Here is a 25782-nt window from a genome sequence, read left to right as displayed (position 1 = left end):
GCGAGACGATACGAGTCGCCAACGCCGGAGACTTGTGCCGTGTCCTACTTTGTACAATGGCGGCGTAATTCATTTGCGGTTTCTTAGCGTCCTAAATTAGTGATTAAATATGATTTCGGGACGGCGTTGTGTTGATGTTGGTAGCATTTATGAAATTGTAATAAGGCAAGCGGAAATGTCTGTCAAGGCTTTATCTGTGACCCCCTGCACGATCTGAAGATCGGCCATCTTGGATCGCTCACTACGGCAAACCACATAGGTCAAAACACGTTCACACACGCAAAATAGTGCACGTTAGTTTTTTTGTTTTTGTTTGAATCAAAGCAGTTCTATGATTTGGACACATACTGTAATTATAGTTTGCTGTGAGTTTATATTTTTATTGTTTTTAGAACAATGTGTGGCCAATATGGACGCATTGGGGTTGAGGCTGGGTGAGGGGTGAGGGGGTCATTTAAAACACACACACACACACACACACACACCGCAGACTTACTGTAAAGTATACCGATGCAGACTCACTGGAAATGTAATGGGGGTCAAAAGTAAAATGTTCATCTTTAAAACGTATAGGATTAAAAGTTACTTAGTTACTTTAAAATGCATCAAGAATCTAAGCTTTTTTCCCCATGTGGTATCATTTATTTTTTTTTTTTACAAATGCACACTATCGCGCAGGCAAATAAAGGTATTTTGTTCTCGTGCGGTTGCCGTAGTTAGCGATCCAAGATGGCCGATCTTCTGCGCACGCGCGTCACAGAATCGTACAAGGCCCTCACAGACAGCGCCTTGACAATGTCAAACGTATCTTAGAGGTTTAAGCCGGCCGTCACGTCACCACGCGGACCAACTTCAAAATAAAAGCCTTTAAGGCCGTTACATGGACGTTAAAGTATTATTTACCAGTCTTTGCATTCGGTGGCTTGTTATGTTAAAAGTATAATTGTCGGCGGGGGTCGACGGCTCCCCTCTTTGGTGGACATTTTCATGCATGCCAGATCCACCACACCAGCATCTACCGAAACTCAGACACAATCTGTTTCCTCCTCCGGTCATTGAATCGGTGGAGGCTGGCTGGTGTCTGCGGATCTCACGCGGCTTCGTCTGTCCTTCCTTCCTTTTCTCGGTCTCTCCGTTGGTCTCTTGAGGCCTCCCTGATTTTATGTTTTTTGGATTTGTTGGGGTCTGGATGTTTCTTGGGTTGGGGAGGAGTTCTGGTGGGGGGTGTCTGGTCGGTGCTGGATTTCACCTTCCTTGGTTTTCTTTGGTCCTTCCTCGGGTCTCCTGACGGCGGTGTTCGGTTTAGGTGAACGGTATGAGATTTTTTCTAATAGGTTTTTTGGTGAGCTAACAAATACACGCACGCACGCACCCACACACACAAAAAAAAAAATAATAATAAATAAAAAATAAAAATAAAGAGCAATGATGATGACATTTCCGAATGAACAATACTGAGCTCTTAAAAAAAAAGAAGAAGAAAAAAAAAAAAAGTATAATTGTCGAATAAATGTCATGTCAAACGGAGTGCCGGTAAGCCGTACTGCTGCAGACCAACCTACATCATGGAAATCGCATACTTTTCCCCACCAAAGCATCGTGCTGATATTTTACACTGTAGTCAGCCAAGGTCATCGTTGAATGCATTTCCCCAAAAGGCACACGTTTACAATGACAGAAATGCCCAAGCGAGATTTTTGCCCATACAGTGCGCCGCCGTCTGACGCAAGCAACCCGCAGACCAGACAGATTCCTCCGGCGAGTGAACGGGCCCAGCAAATATGCGGAAGACGCACGCACGCAATTTGAGGCCAAAAAAGACAAGCCTGACAGACAGACGGATGATCAGACCATCGGGGGTCATCATCCCGAATAAGAAGTCCCCGGCCTCCCAAAAAGCGAGTCGCATATCTCCAACGTCTGTCTGGCGGGCCAGCTTAGGAGAGGATGAGCGGGATAAATGAGGTAGCTCGAGAGAATGTCACCTCACTCGCGGCGGCTTAAAAGCTCATTTACATCTGTTTCACAATCACACGCGGCTAATCGGGACCCTTTGAGGCCCCAAATACCAAAAAAAAACGCGCCACCTGTCTTTATTCTCTGAGCCGCGGATCGAGCGGCGGGCTCCCACCACGCCGAGTTTGATAAATTGTTTGTTTGCTCGCACTCCGAAGCCTTTTGCGGCATAAAAGTGCGGCAGCTGGAAAACAGTCATGAATAGAATCGGCTTTCCGAAGCAGACGGAGGCTTTCCCGCGCCGTGAGACAATCACATTTATTCTTTGGTTTTATCACGAGACTTTTTTGCGCCGTTGATTTACTGTTCATTTTTCTTTGGAAAGTTTTCTGAATGACGTGCGCCACATGATGTGATGTTGCTTTTAGTCTACCAGAGTAAAGGAAGAGCCACTCATTCACTTTATTAGGAACATTTGCTCACCAATCAGCTGGTATGAAATAGTGATGGGCATGACAATTATTTTAAGAATTAGAAATACAATAAATTCATTAAAGTGGAAGTATAATATGTTATATGTGAGCTCACTAGTCTAATATTACATTTGTGGAATATGAGTTAAGCAGCAAAATCCAGCCGTTTTCAGAGGGCGGCCATTTTGCCACGTGCTGTCGACTGAAGATGACATCACAGTTGCTCAGGTCTCAGCTAACAACCAATCACAGCTTAGCTTCAGAAAACAGGTGAGTTCTGACTCCTGAGCAATTGTGATGTCATCTTCAGTCGACAGCACGTGGCAAAATGGCCGCCCCCTGAGATGGATAAAAACGGCTGGATTTTGCTTGCTTAACTCATATTCTACTAAACACAATATGAACCAAAATACAATATTTAGACTCGTGGGGCTGCATAGAACATATTATTAATTTAATTAATTATTTAATTAATTATTAGGAAATCTTTTTGGGTTGACTTTATCCTTTAAAAAGAATCATTCATAAAATGTGTTCACCGAATCGTTCTCTCCAGTGACTCGTTCACGAGAGCCAATAGCGTGGCAGTATATTCAGTAAAGTCCCGCCCCCATCTGACACTGGTTGCTTCGTGGTCGTTTGCGAAGATTGACAAAATGAACTCGATTGAGAAAAGAACAAATCACTTCAGGAAGTGATCCGTTCGCTGAAAATATTTGTTCTTTAAAGAAAAAGAAAAACGCGAACGAAACAACACGACTGAGAACCCGCGCGTCTTCTGGCGGTTTTTGAGGCTCCAAGTAAAATACGCTGCACTGTATATTTCTTTTTGAACCACAAAAACATGGCGCGATTGTCAAGGAAGACGCGGATTGCCTGAAAGAGAGAAAACACGCAACAACAAAGGAAAAGGTGCGGCTAGAGACGTCGCCGCAAGTTCGTGTGTATTTATAATTGGCTGTTACATCTGAGAAGTTGTGACATCATTCAATAATGATTCGAATTGTGAATCGCAGTAAAAGTAGAGTCCGACTGTCGGCCATTTGTGAAAACTCGTTGCCTTTTTTTTTTTGGGGCCTTAGCATGTCAGTGACAAGATTTCATCAAAATAACCCAAGCAACAAGAATCTACATTTGCTGACTTACAGATTGGGTTACCATGGCAACGATGGGCGGATCTACAGCTGGCTGGCTGTATGTTGAGCCTAAAAAGTCAAAGAGTCAAAAAAAGTAGGGTCAATAGGTCATCACCAAGCTACATAATTGTTTAGATCAAACCAATACATAGCAGACCCTATTGTGTTTGTAGAAATGTAATATTATCATTATTATTTTCCTTGTCAGAAATGAATCACATTTTCCGAGGGCCTAAACATGCGCAAACATTTGCCAAACTTTGCACACGTGCAGTGGCACGAAAAGTTGAGTGGGGCACAAAAGTGGGCAAAGCCGACACGATCAATTCTAATTCAATTCAAGGTCACAATCCAGTGGAAAAGCGGTATGCAAATGAAGTAGCCTACCATTTATTCGTCGTCTTAAATTTGTAAGGCTATGAATAAAACCTTCGATCGGTTGAAAATAGGGCTGTGCAATTAATCGAAATCCAATTATTACACTCCACAATGACAAAATTTGGCATCATCGTAAACAAAAGATTATTAATACTCATTTGGAGTCGTTTACATTTATTAAAGTTGATTTGATGAGTGGCTCATCCACTTCGACGCGCGCCGTCTCCTGTTTAGAAAGTTGGACCGTTCAACTTGGCTTTGTATTAAACAGAAATGTTTATAACTAATTTACCTTACAAAGATAATTGGTATTGCTTTGAATATCATTATTCTTGATAAAACACAATTTTATAAATTGTTAGTTATAAAAAAAAAGGCCAATTCTGAGCCCGCCTAGTGCTCAAGAGCGCCACCTGGTGGGGCCCGGCACACATAGCCTGTTTGGTTGTTTCATTTTTCTCTGCAAACACAATCCCAATAATTCATACTTCAACTGCCAAACTCAATTTTCCGCAGTACGTCGACTTTACTGTGAACTTTAGAGCGGAAAAGATTAAAGCCGTATACCTGCTTAATGTAATAACGTAAAGTCCTGCAGCAAGGATGAGCGCACACGCCCTCTTCCTCTCGCATCCTGCATACGGACGCGCACGCACTCCAAATGAAATAAGTTAATTGCATCTTAAATTAGGGCCGGACCTTTACTCCATTATGAAAGCTTGACGATCAAATACAGAGCTGGCCGAAGACGAGTGCAGCGCTGTGCACTCTGATGTGCGTAAAAGTGTCAGGACGATAATTGATCTGGCGCCTTCCTTTCAATCCGCGCTGGCTTCTTGATTCCAGAAATGATGTTACGGTAATTGGATTGTCAATGTGTCAACATTCCCTGCTGGCATCAAAACTGCAGTTTTTTTGGGGGGGAAAACACACACATCGCAATATGGCGTGATGGAAGGTTTATATGATAGCGTCACCTCTGTCGCCCGTGTTTGTTCAAATATGTATTGCTTAAAGTGTTGTTTCAAATGATGCGTTAGCATAAGGTAACCTGACATCGCGTTTTCACGAGGACCCGTTTTTGAGCCTCGGGTCTCGCATCCCGGTGGATTTCGCCAACCCCATTGTTTTGTCCCGCTGTTACGCATGTGCCATCCCAGCATCCCCGTTTTTTTTGCCATATGTTTATCAATCTGCCAGGTTTAGTCAACCTAGAACATTTAATAAACAACAGACAAGACTTGGATTATTTTTGCTCGCGGGGAGAACGGACAGAGATGTGCAAAGTTACAATCTCCTACCGCTCTCAAGCACATTCTGCCCAGCCCTCTCTTTTTATTTCTCTTAGGGCGGTCCCTGGTTACACAGTGATTGCTACTCTAAAGCTTGGGGGAAATATACAGCAGCAACCATCTTGGATATGAGTCATTGTGCAGATAATAATACAGACGTGTCTTTCTTCAGCGCTGAAGGTTTCAACAGTCAAAAAGTTCAACAGTTCATCCGCAAAGTGTAAAAAGGGCACAGTTCCTGTTTTGCAGCTGCAAGAGAATAAGTCATGCTTTGCAATACTATAAAGAGTAAATATGGGATAATTTATGTACATTTATTCTAACACAATCATACACTTTTTTACGATTCATGCGATAAAGCCATTAAAAAGGAATTTAACTGTTAGATTCCCTTCTATTTACATTTGTGTTCTCACTTGTATCTAATCTGTAGGTGTGTTTTCATTATACCGGAACGAGCACTACTTCCTGCTCCTGTGTCTAAGAATCATGGGAAATGTAGTCCAAGTGCTACTGTTGCCGAGACCGAGCAAAAAAGGTTGGATAGTGGACTGCAAACGGGAAAGATGGAAGTTTAATATTTTTTAATACGAGATGTGCACCTTCTACCGTATTATTGGTGTATTTTTAGTGCCTAAAGTGGGAGCGACATTTGTCGTGTGGAGGTTGTTTGGTTCCAAGAGGTCAGATATGATAAAGCAGACGGCGGTTGGATAATATCAAGCGGTTGCGTATTTTGTCAAGATACAATCCACGGTGGTTAATTTGCCGTGACTGGCAACTCGCCACCTCGTTGACGTGACGTTGCGATGCTAACCGGCCGCTAAGTGGTCTCGACGAGACGGCTTGCACGTTGCGAGCGCGCAGTGGCCTAAAAGTGCACATTTGTGTTATTCATAACCGCTTGTAAATGTCTACAAGCGTTCACGGCAAATTGGAGACATTCACGGCCAAATAACGTTCGCGGGAGATTTGGCGGTTACGGCAAACTGACCATTGCCTAAACAATCACAAGCTAACGCTACAACATCGTCTCTGTAGTAACTTTATGCTACTTTTTCTTATGGTAAAACGTTTTGACACTTTTCCACATATTCAAATAGTTCTCAAATGTGTAAAAGACATTTATTAGTATTTTTCTTTTCTTCTGCTCCCATGGCCAGCCGTTTCCATTCACAACATTAGCACATGGCTACCATGACCCAAATCACTGCCCCTTCGAGAGAGAAGGGTGTGGCCTAGGCGTGGCCTGGTGCAGCTATTTACAAAAAAGGGACACGCCCCTAAAACAGGCTGTTTTGAACAGAGCGTTTTGAGGGACAGGCTGATTGAGGGACAGCAAAAATATTCGATCCAAAGTCAATTTTGACACATGTTTTTAACACATTTGAGAACTATTTCAGTATGTTGAAAAGTTGAATATTATGAGACCTCTAAAGTCCTGTTTGAAGTACATATCATTTAAGAGTGTCATCAAATTGATTGTGTGGCATGGCGCACACGTCACTTCCAGATCCAATTTCATTTAATTGGTCCACAAATATCCCACAAAAAAATGTACTTTGTTCTTCTATTTATGCCTTCACTAAAATAACCTCAAATTGATTGGAATGTAATGTTAACATGGGATATAAGACGTACTTTATAAAGCTGCCGCATTTACGCCCATGCAGCTTTAAAATACATTTCCACAAAAAAAATAATAATAATAATAAATAAATAAATAAATAAAAATGTATTTTTATTTATTTATTTATTTATTATTATTATTCATTTCCACAGCTCCACATTGCTACGAAATGAAGATGAAACGTGCTTTTATTACCGTGTCCAAGATAGACAATCCCCATAAAATGCACCGTTTATTTGTGCAGGAATGCCAATAAAGAATGAATGCAAAGTAGCAGCCAGTAATGAGCTGGAAAGGGAAGAGCACATCTGTCCAATTTTTGTTTTTTTCCAAATTGTTTATCATTGCGTGATTGCTTTTCTATTCCGTTTCCCAACATAGAAACAGCGCGTGCGCTCCGATTTGCATTGCAATCCCTTCCCTTCCCTTTCTGGCACTGATTTGTATTTATGGATATCGTCATGCTGTGAAAACAATCGAGTGATGGTTTTTTACAGTAGCCCGTCGCACCTTGGCAAGCTCATCTTTCTCCGTTTTGTGGACAGACGTGCTTAAATCCTGGAATTTGATGCGATGGGGCCGTCGTCTGAAGTGAGTCATTGATGTGCCGGCTGGGGATGGAACGAAACCAATGGAAAGACGCTCGAAGCTCATCTTTTAACGCGAGGGATGAAGTGTGGGCATCATGTTGTCGCTTCAGAGGCACAAACGGGATGCGAAGTCGATTGCTCGTATCTTGTGGCAACCGAAAAACCACCTGATTCAAAAATTCTCAATCTCATTTCAGAGCTGTATTTTTTGAAGTTCTTGTTGTTAGCTGATTTAGCTATTTTTTTCTTCTTTTTTTTTGTCGTTTTGAAATGTTAGCAATATATGAACAGGTGTTTTTTTTTCTCCAATCTGTCTTTTTATTTATACCATCATTAATAAAAGCTTTTTGAAACAATAGCCTACTCCCACAATGATCTGTACTTCCACTAAAGTAGAATGTGAGTCCTTTTGCCACATCTGATCTCAAAATTGGGATCCATGCGCCAGAGTTCGCTCATTCATAACTTTCAACACGAACGACTCGACTTGACTGGCTCGAACTCGATGACTCGACGAAGTCACTCTGTTTACATTTGAAAATCTATTTTCGCTCATCTGTCAGATGCAAGTAAGCTAGCTGTGTGAACTATGAAGCTAAGCTAGCTAGTGTTGAATTATTAACATTGTTTTTCAGTTTCAATTTATATTTTAGCCGTTTTGGATTTAGTTATAGCTGTGTAGCTCAATGAATAGTATTGTCTATTGTATTCTTATCTGTCTCTCTCGCCTGAGAAGAAAAGGGCAACAAGTTTCTTTTCCATGTTATCTAGAAGGGAGTGTAGCCTAGTGCCGGTCTCAGTCGGTCGAAGAGATTTATTATTGTTTAGGTCTAATCTGATTTGTATGCCTGGGAACTTCTGCCTTTTTGTGCTCATGGGAGGGGAGGGACTTTTCAATAAAAAACGGTGTGCAGGAGAAGGAGGGACACACTTTTGAACAGAACACTGCTTGGGTGACTTCATTTGTGTGATCTGAAGCTTCTGTTATAATGATACCTTTGCAAAGGGACTTCTTCACCAGAATCTCACCATTCAATTAATTGAACACGCAAAGAGTACAATACAAATATTGTCCACTCTATCACTAGCTAGCTAGCTAGCTCCCTAACAGGTACACGAGCACCATGGGAACTAGCTAGCCAGCTAGCACCTGGGGCTAAAGCCAAACTCTGCCAGGGTTTTTTTACTTTCTGGACCTGGACTTGTCATCTCTGCTGCTAAATGGATGTTACCAGTACAGGACAAAGTTTCCTTGTGGTGTTAAATCTAAACCTTTGCAAAGGGACTTCTTCACCAGAATCTCACCATTCAATTAATTGAACACACAAAGAGTAGAATACAAATATTGTCTACTTTAACACTAGGTTAGCTCAACAGATTAGCTAAACGATAGCTGGTCAAATATGAACAAAACTTGATGTCAGTTGTGCATTTAATTGAGAAGACAATAAGTAGATACATTAGACGCTATGGAGAGAGTATCACTTTGAAACTATATCATGATTTTTTTTTTTACTTTAGCATAGACATCAATTCACTCTGTGGTCGTGAGTGAGCACAGCCGCCATATTTGATGTGGCAGGGCTCCTGTAAACTTATGCATGTCATTTACAACGAACTTTATTAAGTGACAAAATACAAAGTGCCTCTTAGTCACACATTTTCACACACTAATTGACTAATTGATAGTTTTTTTTTTTATCTGATGGTTTACATGTTTAGTTCCACATTAGGCTTGTTGCTGACGTTGGACCGAAACATGCATCATAAATGAAAAATGTTTCTTTCTCAAAAATCTATACTATTGGTCAGTCCATATATGTGGGTGTTATTTTTATTTTTATTTTTTTTACAAATTACTGACCGAAAGTGTTGAAAATGGTTCGCTCTATTTGAGCATGTAGTATTAATGGTTGAATAAACATGCAGTGTTGTGGTTTCCTGCAAAGTAACTATTTAAGAGATACAAGGTTTTGGCCCGACACCATCAATAGTTCAGTATTTATCATCACAGTAACAGTGTGACAAAAATTAAAAAAAATTATAAATCCAATTCTACAAAATGTAATCTTATGTTATAAATATGTTGTGACTAAGCAAGATTTTATGACTCGACTTACGATTTTATTTCCACATAATTTGAGACTTACACACAACACGTAGGGTTTGCGTTTTCGCTTTTCATCCGGCGCTCCTCGGAAATGGGTATCGACAACCGACAGGCCAGAGGTCACAACACTGGCTAATAACGGGGACTCCTCATATTAGATCATGTTGTTTTCTCTCTGCACGTGACAAGGCGCACCTGAGCCCACCTGAGGCTCTGCTCTCCTTGTTACTGTTATTGTGGAATTTCATATTTTTTTTTTCCCATCACATAGCACAGTTCATTTAAGACCGGTGTGTGTGTGTGTGTGTGTGTGTGTGTGTGTGTGTGTGTGTGTGTGTGTGTGTGTGTGTGTGTGTGTGTGTGTGTGTGTGTGTGTGTGTGTGTGTGTGTGTGTGTGTTGTGCCGGGCAGGAGAAAACAATTGGAGCTTCGGGGGGGAGAAAAGGAAAAGGAAAAAAAAAAAGAAACTCTCATGCTGGAGAATAGAAAAGTCATCGACAGTATTTTTTCCAATCAAAGCCAAAAGTGTGACACCCTGATTTAAAAAAAGAAAAGAAAATGACTCAACTAAACAAAAACAATATTTTCTCTGTTTTTCTTTCTTAGTTCATCCGTAGGATGCAATAAAAGAAAATCATTTGTGGGGTTGCACAGACACGGCTTTTCGATCACAATAACTCTGCGTGTGTTTACTGTACACGAGATGGGATGCCTCGAAGGCTCAGCTGAATATGCAACAATGGCATGACAGTATTTTATCATGTGATTGTTTTCTGGAGAGGAGCTGATTGACATTTTTTGCTAAATTGTCCTTCCAGCCATTTTCTATCATTCTTGTCCTCATTAGGGTCACGGGTAGAACCTGTCCTTTTTTGTTGTTGGGTCAGGACAGCATTTTTGTCATACATTTGGAATTGGAAGTTTGTGGTCCCCAGCAGGCCCGGGGCCTTGGGCAAAGGCGAACTAGGCATTTGCCTAGGGCGCCATCTAGTGGAGGGGATGCCAAATTGCACGGCAAAAAAAAGATTCCGAAAGGAGGAGGAGAAAAAAAAGGGCCCAGGGTAGAGGCACATATCTCAGTCAATAATCATCATAAAAAATAAACGTGAAACTAGCGTTAGCTTCCTAGCTTGCTTGCAACTTGTTTACTGCGCCATTACATCCATGCTACGCTTTGCACCAAAGTGAGGCAAAGCTTACTGGCTTTTAAAATAAAGCAAATTTGCATAAATCATTGTTCCACGTTAATTTATACAAGATAAGAATTGCGTGCTAGTTTAATGTAAACAAATATATAGGAAAGGCACACCTTTTTTTTTGTAGTTGTCTGTGAAATTTGGTATTTATTGTGTGGTGTGCTATTAAATATTATATATCTATATATTTATTTATTTAATTATTTATTTATTTTTGCCTTGGGGGGGGGGGAGGGACAATCTTCATGTTGACCTAGGGCACCAAATCACTTGGGGCCGGTCCCCAGGCTTGACGTCGGGCCCTGCCAGCATACTAATGTAATGTGGCGCAGCCCATTGGTTTGGAATGACTGCACTCAAAACAAAACTTGTGCTGCGATTGCCCCTCGAAAAAGCGCTCGGGGGGGCATTAGAAAGTGCCGTTAAAGTAAGTTTTCTCAATTCACTTCTTCCTCCCACACGTTCCAGACTAAGCCAGGATTTGAACGCCTCTACTGTTGCCCTCCCTGAACCGTTCCTGCTTCACCAAAAAAAAACAAAAAAAAAAAACACCACAACTGAAAATTGCGCCTTCTCAGTTGTATCAGCACATTTTGCCTCCGAAACGTTACAAGACATTTGCAGTAATTGAATCTCACTCCTCGCACTTCCTGAGCCCGAGCTGCCTCCTTTCCCCTCTCGCTCGGCGCGCCATCTGCGCGAGGGCATAAGTGACACTCACCCCTGGGCGCCACATTCTCAACTCCCCCTGAGAGGGTTCCGAACACGCACATTGCATTTCAAATATCCTGCAGGCATTCAAATCCTAAATGGAGGAGGATTGACAAGCGAGTGGGTGCAAGTGAAGGGAAAATGGAGGCCTTGGAAAGAAAAAACGGCATGAAATCGTTTGCGTTTTGCAGACGTGACGGCCGGCCAACGGAAGGAAGCCTTGTGCAAAGAGAGGAGAACGGGAGACGGAAGAGGGAGAATGTCGAAGCTTTGGCTGAAGTTTTTTTTTTTTTTTTTTTTTTTTTTTTTTTCCTTCTCTTAAAGAGCTCAGTATTGTTCATTCGGAAATGTCATCATCATTGCTCTTTATTTATTTTTTATTTTTTATTTTTTATTTAATTTTTTTGTGTGTGTGTGTGGGTGAGTATGTGTATGTGCGTGCGAGCGTGCGTGCGTGCGTGTATTTGTTAGCTCACCAAAAAAAACCTATTAGAAAAAATCTCATACCGTTCACCTAAACCGAACACCGCCTTTGGCTGAAGTGAACGCCTGAAAATCACATCTCGTGCATGCTCGGGGTGCATAAAGCACACCTACGCGCACACGCACTCGATGGCTGAACTGACGTGAAGTGAGCTGCGCACAAGTCAAACAGAAAGCTAAGGTTTGTTTTTGCTTCCATTTGTCACTTTCGATACTCAAAAGGACTTTCAAATATTGCCCACAAATCTGAGCACGGCAGCAGGTTTGCTGCCGTGCTATTTTTGTAGAGTTATTAGAACTATTTTGGTCTAACTCTTCTTGAATTCATTTTTTTGGACCACTGTATGGCAGCACACTCATTTAGTTTGAGATAGTATACTGTCAAATAAAACAATCGCAATATTCCATAAAGAGGCATGTCCTCGCATGAAGGACAAGATGATGGTCAATATTACAGCGGTGAACAGAAGCAAGCACCGAGTGAATCACGACAGCGTCTTGATGGATTCGTTCCATTAAATGACTTCCTGTAAGAGAATCTGTTTTAAACTCTCAACCGAGTGGAGGTGGACTCGCCTGTCGAAAGGATTTATGCTCTACTTTTAAGGTTTCGCTGTATGGGATAGATCACAGCGGCAGGCTTTGCATTTGATACCCGGGCGTGCAGTGGGGGGGGATAACGTGACGATTAATATCGCCGCGATTAAAGAAACCATCGATATGACAGCATGCAGCATGCAACTGCGGCACACACACAATTTACCTGGAGCAGTTCACAATGCATATCAAGTAACATGAGAAAAATATAAATAAATAAAAAATATATTACAAATGTAAGGATATGTGACTGTTTGGAGCCCAAAGTCTATCTATCTATATATATATATATATATATATATATATATATATATATATATATATATATATATATATATATATATATATATATATATATATATATATATATAAATAAAAATAAATATATATATATATATATATATATATATATATATATATATATAAATAAAAATAAATATATATATTTTTTTATTTCTATGTATATATATATATATATATATAAATAAATAAATAAAAAAATATATTTATTTATATATATATATATATATTTATTTATTTATATTTTTATATATATATATATATATATAAATAAATAAATAAATAAATAAATAAATATTTATATATATATATATATTTATTTATTTATTTATTTATTTCGACAAATAAGACAAAAAGCAATATAAAAGGACAGCAGATGGTGAGGACAAAAGAACAATCCGGCACCTTCCTGGGCCCTCTTACTTTTCCATCCTATCCGAATGAGATGACCCAGAAGTGCACGGAGGTCGCTTGAAATCTCAAAACACTTTCGGAAAAGTTCCTTGATGCAACCTTTGAGCCATTTTTTTGCTCCATATTACCCACAATCCTTTATGGCAGCAATACTGTATTGAAAGCAACAAACCGCCGAAGACATTTCATGCTGCAAACTTCCCAGAAATGATTAAAAAAAAAAAAGATTTTTGATTAAAAAGTATAGAACAATATATAGACGCAAACTTGCATCAACAAGATCGTCTTACATAACAGCAGCAGTGTAAACATTAAGAATTTGTCTCAAGGCAAACAGTCCTACCCACGCTGACAAACAAACACTTGTAAACACAGGAAAGTATCGCTGAGGGGATTAAACATGGAGCGAGAAAGAAAAAAAAAGCTAGAAAGTTGAAACTTACATCAGCAGTTCTCGCTGTCGTGCGATGACGTCATTAAGGAAGAGACGAGTCCAATCCGTTTGAAACAGGCTATGGCGGACGTCTTCCAACACAGGTGAAGGAAATGAGACATAAGGATGAGGAGATTTGGCTTCTTCTGGTCGTTTCTTGGTGGATGGTAAGCAAGTTAATGGTGCGTCACCGCCACCTACTGGTCTGGAGTGGGGATCCCGATTTCACTCATTCTAAGAGGGAAAAAAAAGGAAGATTTTTTTTTTTTTATTACTAATTATATCTATTTTCCTCAAATATTGCAGAGGTTTTGCCTTTTTGAGGAAGCTCCAGGTGTTGACACAGGACTAATAACTGGGAGCTGATTCCCAATTTCTTCCAGGTGTGCAGCCTTGAAAAAGTTCTTGTGGGAACTTCCACTGGTTCTTGTATCTTAATGCTCGCCATATTATGTAAACAGGAATGACCAGAAGACTGCATGTTCTCAGTTGAACTGTTTACTGGATGCAAGAATTATTGAGTTCAACAGCTGTGGAGAGAATCTAATCTTATTCAAAATTGTCGCTACTCTTACTATCTCGGCCGTCCACCCCCACGGGGAAGAACCAAGTGACAATGAATCATGACAAAATGACATCTTTAAAATATGAGCAGAGATGGCAAATGCAGGTCCAGAGAGTAAAAACCCTGCCACAGTTTGGCTTTAGCCTTTATCGCCAATTGTTTTCCATTGTCAAGCTAGCTAGCTAACACCACGGGAGCTAGCTAGAGAGCTAGCTAGCTCCAGGGGCTAAAGCCAAACTGTGGCAGGGTTTTTACTTCCTGGACCTGCATTTGCCGCCTCTGAATAAGAGTTTAACAGCCTGGCTCGGAACCTATAAATGAATAGAAAAGCCACTAATCCATTCCAACCACCTAAAAAAAACACACACCAAAAAATTATTTGTAACATTTCTTTAATCTAGATTATTTTTTTATTTTTTTTTGCATCATGGTTAATTTATTGCAGCTCCTTCTGGTGAGCGTGAGTTGACCATCAGTGGGCTTTATAATAAAGTCACACAAATGAAGAAGTGTTTCAGTCAGCTACTCTGCAAAAGACAACTAGTATTTTTAGTGACTCTAAAAATCCAACAATACTAGTTGTCTTTTGCAGAGATCAATAATATATGCCTGTAAACATTTTCATATTGTTTGTCTAAATGTGTTGATGCAACATTTGTTTTCAAATGTCTATTCGTTAGCCTGTCTATGGCATTTTGCATTGTTAGTTAGCATTAAGCTAAGATACCAGAGATGCTGTTTCTTAGGGCTGGGTATCGATTCTAATTTCCTCAATCGATTCGATTTCGATTCACAAGAGTTAAGTTCGATCCAAATTCGATTTTTTTAGATTTGATTTGATTTGCTTCAATTCAATCCGATATTGATTAATTATGGTAAATATTAAGGACATGATAAAAACTCCACAAACAATTCCAGATCAAATTTTGCAGAGGCAAAAACTGGTTAAATGATCTAATTTATTAATATTATAAGTGTGACAAAAACATTGACATCAGCAAGGATGAGATGAAGATGTTTTCATAATTCTAAATGTAAACTAAAATATTTTAAATGATCTTAAAGTGTCATAAGCCAGGTCTTTCATAAATGTAAGAAAATACTTTTAAATTCATGTGAACAGTAAATTTCAAGAAAACAGTCAGATACAAAAAAAAAATAATTAGTCTTTAAAATGATATTTTCTTATGAATTAATGGGGGGAAAGATATAAAAATAATCGATTCATATTTTTTTGAATTGATATAAGGCTCGAAAAATCGATTATTCGATTTTCTTAAACCCAACCCTACTGTTTCTAAAACCGATCAATGTGTCCAGTTCGCTCCAGATGTGATTTTCTCGACGAACTTGACTTGCTCTGACCGACCAATCGGAGGACGGGAAACTACTGACGTCATCACGAGAGGACAAATTCCGTCATTCTCAGAATGGCCATTTTGATGACGAATGACGCGTAGACAATTACAATTCGGTTTGGCTCAAAATATTGACAAGTTTGCCGACGACGTGAGTGAAAATTCTTTGACTCGCCCTCCTCGGATTACCCTCGTCATTGCCCGCGCAGACACGGCGTCAGCACAAGGTTGTTGTTGTTCCAAGAGTGACGCGCGGTCCATTCTTCTCCCGCGCAGGACAATCAGCCAATCGGCGGCGCTGATGGAGATGGAAGAACGATAAGAGCCCCCGTCGCCCCCTGCAGGGAAGGAGGCTGACGTCAGGGGGCTCGGAAATAGATGGCGTGTGCCGATAGCGGGCGCCCTCGCACCTGAGACCAACGCGGAGGGCAGCCCTCGCTCGGATGAATGATGGCCTCGTGTCTGCCGCGGCCATTTCATGCTGCAAAGCACACTTTGTCGTCCGATAAATCACATCTTGCGGAAAAGTAACTCGGTTTTCGATCACGGAGGAACCGCAATGGCGGTGTGATATGTTAAGAAATTAACAAGCGCTTGGTCAAAGCGTGTGGCATTTGAAACATTGATAGACGAGGCTCGTTGCGCATTAATTGCTGCACCCTGACTGTAATGGGGAAACGAATGGAAATGTTATTTGAGTTTGGCACGGAGGCAAGAGCTCGTTGCGTGAATGAAGTGGAAACAGGACGACTGTGAGGAGGCACATGTTGCTCTTATCACCAAGCGCAGGTCCACATATGGGATGGAAGGAGTTCAGTTACTCGCCAACATTATTATAGTTAACCAACACTAACAAAATCACTCAAATTACATCATACATGACCTTTCTGGGTTCATTTAAATGTCTTGGTTTTGGTATTGCTCGTCGTTGGAGAATTTATGTTTACCTTACATAAAGCGTGTTTGGACAATAATATGTTCTATGTGACATCACTATTCTAAACATGACATTCTGATTAATATTACATTTGTGGAATATGAGTTATGAAGCAAAATCTCAGGGGGCGGCCATTTTGCCACTCGCTGTCGACTGAAGATGACATCACCGTTGCTCAGGCAACAACCAATCACAGCACAGCTTAAAAAAAAACAGGTGAGCTGTCATTGGTTGTTGCCTGAGCCCTGAGCAATGATGTCATCTTCAGTCGACAACAAGTGGCAAAATGGCCGCCCCCTGAGATGGATACAAACGGCTGGATTTTGCTTCATAACTCATATTCCACAAATGTAATATTAATCATCAAGTCATGTTTAGAATAGTAATGTCACATATAACATATTATTTTCAAGAAATGTTTAAGGTTGACTTCCCCTTTAATACAATCAACAAATACTCCATATAATTAAACTACAACTTAAACATTTTTCAAAAATCTAACATCCCTTCTCTATTAAATTAAACAAGAAGTGCTCTATTTTCACAAACATGCGCCAACGAGCTCAACCTAAAAAGCGCAGCGCCTCTGGCACATAAAGTAGAAAAAGTCGTCTGGATTTTAGACTTGGTAAAACCAGGTCTAATTTATGGCGCAGGCGATGTGACATGATTTTGGTTGATTAGATCAAGTTGCGGGAAGACAGATTCGGTGTCATCATATTCATTGTATAAATCAATTCATTGAACGTAGCATGATCATCTTAAAAACATTTGAATAGCACACCGCTAACAACTATTGGGGATGGGGAGGTCAGACACGGACGCACTATCGGCGGTGAAGGCAGTTTCCAAATCGGTCACATGCGTGGCAGACGACATCATCTGCATAAACGCACTTCAATCTCAAGCACGGACCGCAGCCAATCAATTTCTTTTTCTGCAATGTCAAGAATGATGTCCACTTCCACCACCCTGATTTTAACGGAAATGGTGGGAGCCGCTGCTTTCCATCCCACAACTGCGCACAATGGTTCGAACACCCTCTACCTGTGTAAAAACTAGGAAAATACCAAAAGTAAGAAAACTCCGCCCATGCATACAGTCGGACTGTGCTTTACAGGGTCCCCAAAAATAGGGCCCCCAATGTCAAAATGAACCCATATTGAAGAATCCAAATTGATGATAACCCTGCAGATCGCTCGAGACATGTTTTTCTAGTTTTCTCTGACCAACCAGTGAAGAGCACAGAAAAATCCTGTGATTGTTGTGGGACAGCTCGCCCCGTCAGACACATTTCAAATCAGATTGCTCAAAGAAACGGTCCTATTGCTAATATAGTTTCAATAACAACAACCAACGTGACTCATTCTAAAGGCTTTGGGCTGCAGAGGTGGCAAATCCAGGTCCAGAAAGTCAAAACCCTGCCACAGTTTGGCTCTAGCCCCGGGTGCTAGCTAGCTAGCTAGCTAGCTCCCATGGTTTCTTGTTGACCTTTTAGGGAGCTAGCTAGCTAGCTAACATCAGGGGCTAAAGTCAAACTGTGGCAGGGTTTTGACTTTCTGGACCTGGATTTTGCCACCTCTGTTGGGCAGATTAGATTAACGTCGCAACACGTGGGCGGGATCTAACATTCATATCCTTATATGGTAGCAGTGCAGCTAAAAGAAATGCTACATTAAGGCCAGTTATTTGAGTATTTATATTTTAAAGTGAGTTGGCCAGCTTCCTCTCGGAAAATGGAGGGAAAAAAATCATAATGCTTGACATTTCCAGATTAGCCGTGAAAGCATTACAGGGACATAATCGCACCAAAAAAAAAAAGCCCCAGAGGAATAAATCAAGGCGAGTGCAGTGAATTGTTTCCATTCTTGCACTCGTTCACACATTGAAGAAAATAGAGTCAACTCAACGGGGATGTAATTGTATTCAGATGAAATGCATTTATGTTTTTTTTCCTAGGTTTGAAAAATGTCTACCGAGCCAGAGCGATGAATGCATAGAACACGTTGTGGCAAGATGCAAATGTGCTTGGGGCACATCCCATTTCCATAATGTGCACTCAGCAGACAGGCAATGCGAAATCATCATCAGGAGGCTGGCGAGCGCACAGAAAGCATAACAATCACATATGTGAACCTGCATGACAAATACGAGTGCTTTTGTCTCAGGGCCTGCCGTGCCCAGATAAACAAACACAACATTTGTTGCAGTGTGTGTGTGTGTGTGTGTGTGTGTGTGTGTGTGAGAGCGTGGTCTTGTTTATGTTACATAGTGGGGCCAACATTTCGGGATTTCGGGCACAGGACAATTTCAGCCTGCAGGTGGCCAGAAGCTTCACTTTAATAATGAATTGTGTACTTTCTGCCATTTTGACTCCATATGATCTTTTCTTGTGACCAAATCTCAATTTACAAACCATAATTTATGATTTAAATTTTGTAGCAGTACACTATCAGCACTGATACCAACTCAACGGTAATCTTGTTTATGTGATTGAAGAGGGTATGAAAATTAACTCATTCACTGCCATTGACGGTTATAGACGTCATAAATTCATTTGAATTCAACTGAAAATTAGTTTAACATTTTTTTCCCACTTTTGTTAACAAGAGTATGAAAACCTCGATTTTTTTTGAACATATAGAACAGATATAAAATTTGTGATTAATCGTGAGTTAACTAGTGACGTCATACAATTAATTACGATTTTAATTGCCCGACGCTCCTAATTTTTTATTGTAATTAACCGCATGACTTCAATAGTTGACTCCCGATTAATCACAAATTGTATATCTGTTTGTAAATTTTTAACTAGTGAAGTCATGTGATTAATTACGATTAAAATCCTGACGCCCCTCATTTTTAATAATCTTTTTTTTAAATAATAAAATAATTGTAGTTTTTTTTTTAATATATAATCTTTTTTTAAAGAAAGGATTATTCAAAATTAGGGGCATAAGGCAATTACAATTTGTAATCGTAATTAATTGTATGACTTCACTAGTTAACTCAAGATTAATCACAACTTTTATATCTGTTCTAATACAATTAAAAAAAATCTAGGTTTTCATAACTCTTGTTAACAAAAGTGGGAAAAATGTTAAACTAATAGAAATAGATCAAATTATTTTTTGACGTCTATAGCCGTCAATGGCAGTGAATGAGTTAAAAACATAATTTGATATGATTCCATGCATCTTTGCAAATCTAATATTGTCGAACAATACCTGCCAGGCAAGCTTGAATGACAGTACAGATTCCTTTATGTAGCTAAAAATGGCGTCCTTTGGAGTACGTGTACATCATCATCGGCATGTGGTCGCATGAGTCACTTTGTTTCAAATGCGATCAACTAAAGCTCGTCAAGGACACAAATGAGTTGACTGAATTCATGAGTGAGGCGCTTGTTGCCTTTCTTGCCAAGTCGCGACGAAACGCGGCCGGCGGCCTCCAACTTACGTTGGAATACAAAATCAAAGCGTTGAGTGCGAAACCGACAAACAAACAAAAAAGTTGCAAGACTTAAAGCCAAAATGAAATGATGACGTCAGAGGAGAGATTTTCGTGCTTTTTTTAGATATGATTGGAATGAATGAGCCATTGATTGCATGAAGCAAAATGGCGTCGGCCGTCAGGGACAATTGATCGTTGTCGTCGATTGTTAGCTAGCGAAAATGGCGTCATTGCATTACATTACAATAGACATAAAAGGTTGTATTGAAAATTAAAATACAGACCTGAAAAAAACACTTTTCTTTAAGCATATTTTTTTATATTATGATGTCTTTTTCAATGCCAATCTGCAGATATATTTTTTAACACTTTTTTTTTGTAGTTTCATTTCTCTTTTCTTCAGTTTCAACTTATTGGCAGTGTTTTAACGTGGGGGGGGGGGGGGGCAGGATTGGGGCCTTCCAGTTTTTCAGGAGAGGAGAGTGCGCCCTCTGTTGGCTAAAGGCAATACTCATGGATCCAAATTCACCAGGAACTCCTAAACCGCCTGTAAATCGGTGGGGTTTTTCTACATATAACTTTGTGGCGTAATGTTTTTGTAGTAAACCAGTTAGCATGTTAGCTAAATTAGCATGGCATGACGCATAAAGTAATTTCAAACGGTACTTTTAACGCCACGAGTAACATACGTAACTACATATAACCTTGTGGCTTACAGGCGGTTCAGTATTGCCTTTAGCCAACCCCCCCCCCCCCCCCCCCCGCGTTAAAACACTGCTAATAAGATGAAACTAAAAAAAAGAAAAGTGAAACTGAAAACCAGACAGTTAAAACTGCAAACGTGTGACACTTGGTACAAATAAAAAGAGTGTAAAAAAATCTGCAGATTGGCATTGAAAAAACATTATACAAAAAACATATGCTTAAGGAAATCGTGTGTGTTTTTTAATGTCTGTATTTTATTTTTCAATACAACCTTTTCCAATGCCAATACTTGTTCCAATTTGTTTTCCAATGCCAAATCTTATTGTTCTCTTGAGTAATAAAAGCGCCACGAGTAGAGCACTAATTAGCATTAGCGAGTCAGACTGAAGTAGATCATTACGGTTCCTTGAACATCTATAAATTGAAGCAAAAATCATTGTCAATCAAATCATTTGGAATCAAAAATCGTTCTCACTCGAAAATTGATTCTGAATCGAATCGCACACCTCTTGAAACAAAAATCTTTATCCATTACAGAGATATTGCATTTTGAAGTTATAGACCACATTTCTTGATCACAAGATTTTACCTTTCACTCATGTAATTGCATTTTTAAAAAGGGTGGGGGGGGGGGGGGCTGCGATTTTATGAACTTCGAATATGGATATCTCTGGACTGGCTTGATCAAATTTGACTTTTTTTCTGTTCAATTATGGTGCATTTGATGAAATAATTTTGAATGTGATTTAATTATTTTGCAAAAAAATTCCAAGTTCCTACAAATTGACCCGTAAAGTGGATCGGTTTCATTTTTGATCCATAATTGAGTTATTTTTGACCCAACTTTTTTTAGAGTGTGAAATACATTATTAGGGCTGCGTATCTAGTCTAATTTCCTCAACTGATTCAATTTCAATTCACAGGAGTTCAGTTCGATTCGATTTTTCCCGACTCGATTCGATCCGCTTCAATTCATTCTATATTGATTGACATCAATTCTTCTTAAAAATCAAGGGAATGATTTAAAAACTCCACAAACAAATTCCAAGTTACATTTTGCGGAGGCTGTAATTGGTTAATAGATTTAGTTTATTAGTGAAAGTAACACATCTAATAATCACGTAAGTGTTACTCAAACATTGACATCAGCAAGGATGAGATGAAAATATTTCCATAATTCTAATTTCCATAATTAGATTCTGAATGGTTTAAAGTTCAATAAGTAAATGTAAGAAAATATTTTTAAATGAATGTGAACAATACATTTCCAGAAAACAGTAAGCTACAAAAAAAAAATTAAAATTCAATTTTCTTATGAATTTATGGGGGGGGGAGATATTAAAATAATCGATTCATGGTTTATGAATCGATATTCGACTCAAAAAGGAAAATCGATGAAATATCGATGATTCTATTCTTTTTAAACCCAGCCCTATTTATTATGCTGTACTAATCCTCTAATCATAACGAACCATTCCAAACCACGTGATTGATTGCCGGGCCTATTTGGAAACGGGTCCGCAAGTGGAAGAGAGGAGGCGGGAACGAGCACGTGTACCGCGTACGCTCACTCTGGTCCTTTACTGCTTTGATGGCTTCCGCTCTCTCCTGTCAGTCCGCACAGCTTCGGTTACGTAAGCGAGAGATGGCGAGAGGGCGGAGAGATGGAAAAGACAAATGAAAGAAGGCAACGGCGTGACAAACACGCGGTGGGTGGGCCGCAAGGGACAGAAAAGAAAGTCTGACTCATTCCCGCAGTCGTGAAGCAGACGTGCGCTGAGGACGACAGCTCGGCATCAATGATGTCCCTTTAAAGAAGGATTAGGCTTCTTATATGGTGGCAAAGATTGTTTTTTAAAGAGGGCAGTGTGTATTATTTAGCGCCATCTAGTGGTGAACCAATAATTCATTTATATAAAAGAACACTAAGTACCCCCCAAAAATATGTTCTACCACATCAACATACAACCTTTTATATAATCGTGGGTCTCGTGATCGCTAATTATATTAAATAGGTGGCCGCCGTGTTTTGCCGCCATCTTTCTACTCCAGATACCCGTAGGAGAAGAACTTCGCTAGCATAGTTAGCCTCTACCGTTTGTGCGAGTTCAGTTCGATTCGATTTTTCCCGACTCGATTCGATCCGCTTCAATTCAGTCTGTATTGATTGACATCAATTCTTCTTAAAAATCAAGGGAATGATTTAAAAACTCCACAAACAAATTCCAAGTTACATTTTGCGGAGGACGTAATTGGTTAAAAGATTTAGTTTATTAGTGAAAGTAACACATCTAATAATCACGTAAGTGTTACTCAAACATTGACATCAGCAAGGATGAGATGAAAATATTTCCATAATTCTAATTTCCATAATTAGATTCTGAATGGTTTAAAGTTCAATAAGTAAATGTAAGAAAATACTTTTAAATGAATGTGAACAATACATTTCCAGAAAACAGTAAGCTACAAAAAAGGCATCTTTCTACTCCTGATACCCGTAGGAGAAGAACTTCGCTAGCATAGTTAGCCTCTACCGTTTGTGCGTGAATACAGTATTAGGATGCTTGCCTCCCTCTGCTTTGCTCCTGCTAGCTGCTTTGTGTTAGCCTCTCCAGCTAGCTTGTGCTAGCCGCTCTTGTTAACTTCTCCTGCGTGCTTCTTGCTTGCCGCTCCCGCCGACCGGGCAGACCATAGTGCGTATGTTTCAAAATCGCTGCATTCTATTAGTTCACCACTGGATGGCACTAAATAACACACACTGTCTCTTTAAACTTCTGCTTAATATTCAAATTAAATTCGCACAGTCGTTCAATCATTTGCTTTTAAAGACTAAAGGCACACATTTTACATGACAGAAATCTAATGGCACAAAAAGTATAAATGCTGACAATAATAATGATGAAAATATAATAATGATGATCTCTTGTTAAAGGCACAGTGTGTATAATAGTGTTGTCATCTAGTGGTGAACTAATAAAATGCAACTACCTAACTAAGAAATTTTGAAGCACGCGCACTCAAAGAGAGACCACCTTTCGCAAACCTGCCAGGCTACCACCAATTAATATGTTTATTAAGTTTGTCGCCTTCGGGTATCCGTAGCAGAAACATGTCAGCTGCCTGTGAGGCGCAGCACGACTGAATAAGTCGTGATTACTAGACCTACGATTATATTAAATAAATACATTTTTAAAAAACATGAGCGTTGATGTGATTCAACTTTTTTTGGGGGGGGGGGCATGTTATCGAAGTTAACAGTGGGTTTTGAAAATAAATGAACATTGGAAAATCAGAAAATTCTATACACTGCCCAATTTAAACTCATTCACTGCCATTGACGGCTATTGACGTCAAAAATTAATTTGAACTATTTTTATTAGATTAACATTTTTTCCACTTTTGTTAACAAGAGTATGAAAACCTATCATTTTTTATTGTACATTTAGAACAAATATAAAATTGATGATTAAAATGTGAGTTAACTATTAAAGTCATGCGATTAATTACAATCAAAAAATCCAATCGCCTGAGGCGATTTAAAAAAAAGAAAAGATTATTAAAAATGAGGAACGTCAGGCGATTACATTTTTTAATTAATTGCATGACTTCATGAGTTAACTCACAATTAATCACTCATTTTATATATGTTCTAAATGCACAATAAAAACATTCTAGGTTTTCATACTCTTGTTAACAAAAATGGGGAAAATTTTTAACTAATAGATTTCACTAGTTAACTCACGATTAATCACAAATGTTATATCTGTTCTAATACAATACAAAAAAATTCTAGGTTTTCATAACTCTTGTTAACAAAAGTGGGAAAATTGTTAAACTAATCGAAATATATCAAATTAATTTTTGACGTCTGTAGTCGTCAATGGCAGTGAATGAGTTAAGATAAGACACGTTTAAAAACAAATGCTAAAGAATACAAAAGGAAAAATAGCACTCTATATACAGTAATGGCAGACCCTGTCATTCTCCATATTTTGACCTTTAACCTCGGCCAAAATACAGCAAAAGAAACCATCTGCTTATGATCCAAAACACATAAGCTCATCCGTGACCAAATTGTCCACCCAAAACCAGCAGCCACTCCCGAACCCCTGAAGGGAAAGGAAAAAAAGAAAAAAATATTTGATGGATAATTTTAAAAAGCAAAAAAAAATGTGGTACACTTTTCAGATGTTTCAATAGCACCGAGTGACATTTTCAGTGGGTCGGCACCGCCAGCGTGAGCTTCAACTTGGCGCCTTCTCCGTCTCTAAGTGCTCCCACAAAGGCCAAGCTGTGAAAGCGCCGGCAAAATTGCTGTAATTATCGTCAATCAGTCGCCAAGCGGGCGGTGGCGGAAAGGCTGCGAGCGCACAAACAGCACAAGCGGGGGAGGGCAAGCGGGGGGGGGGGGGGGTAATGGGTGCAAAGCAACCAACAGGACCGACTGCCAGTCTCCAAATCAAGAGATTTTTCGAAGACGCCGATGCAGATGCGAGGATGGAGACACTTTTTTGCTGCCGCCAATGCAAAGTTCCTCCCTCAAAATGATTCGTTTTAACGAGGCGCCATTTTGTTTCCTGCTTCCACCCGGTATAAATGAAAGCGTTATCAGAAAGTCATTAGCGGTTTCGCTAATTCATTATGAGCTGCGGGAACAGAATGAGTCATTGATTTTTCGATAACACGCATGGGCGGACGTAGTTAGGCGCTTTGGCAAAGGGCTGGCCAAGCAAACGTGACCGGACCGCTCGGGTTTCGCTGTCTTTCGGATCTCCTCCGATTTGCAGCTGGCGTGGTCGTCACTCGCTTGTGCGTGCGTTCGCATTTGCTGGACCTGCAGCATTACGGATGGTGACAGAAGCTGTGACGCGTTCGTTCATTCATTCACTTAAAGCAGCCGTTTTCACTGAAGCAACCCCCTTCGCTCCCAGCTGTTTTACTGGATTTGGACTGATTTTGCAAGGCCCACAGATGTTCTATTGCTATAAAAAAATGGAAGCTACAAAAAGAAAGATTAGAGTCTCTTTTTTCAGGAAAATCTGTTTCCGTTTTGCAGCAGTTAGCAT

General features: G+C 39.7%; 1 long non-coding RNA gene across 1 annotated transcript in view; it reads right to left on the bottom strand.

Annotated features, from left to right (window-relative positions):
• The window catches only part of LOC147180294 (uncharacterized), a 56718-nt gene that overhangs the window by 19850 nt on the left and 11086 nt on the right, over positions 1 to 25782 (bottom strand). The window contains exon 2 of the long non-coding RNA XR_015095782.1: positions 13709 to 13932. This is a non-coding gene — a long non-coding RNA (uncharacterized LOC147180294). The remainder of the gene's footprint in view (positions 1 to 13708; positions 13933 to 25782) is intronic.

Source organism: Leptonotus elevatus, chromosome 1 (genome assembly GCF_054856555.1).
Source record: "Leptonotus elevatus isolate MCC_2025b chromosome 1, RoL_Lele_1.0, whole genome shotgun sequence".
Taxonomy (NCBI): Eukaryota; Metazoa; Chordata; class Actinopteri; order Syngnathiformes; family Syngnathidae; genus Leptonotus; species Leptonotus elevatus.
The sequence above is the reverse complement of the archived record's forward strand: the minus strand, read 5'-3'. Positions and strand labels throughout refer to the sequence as shown.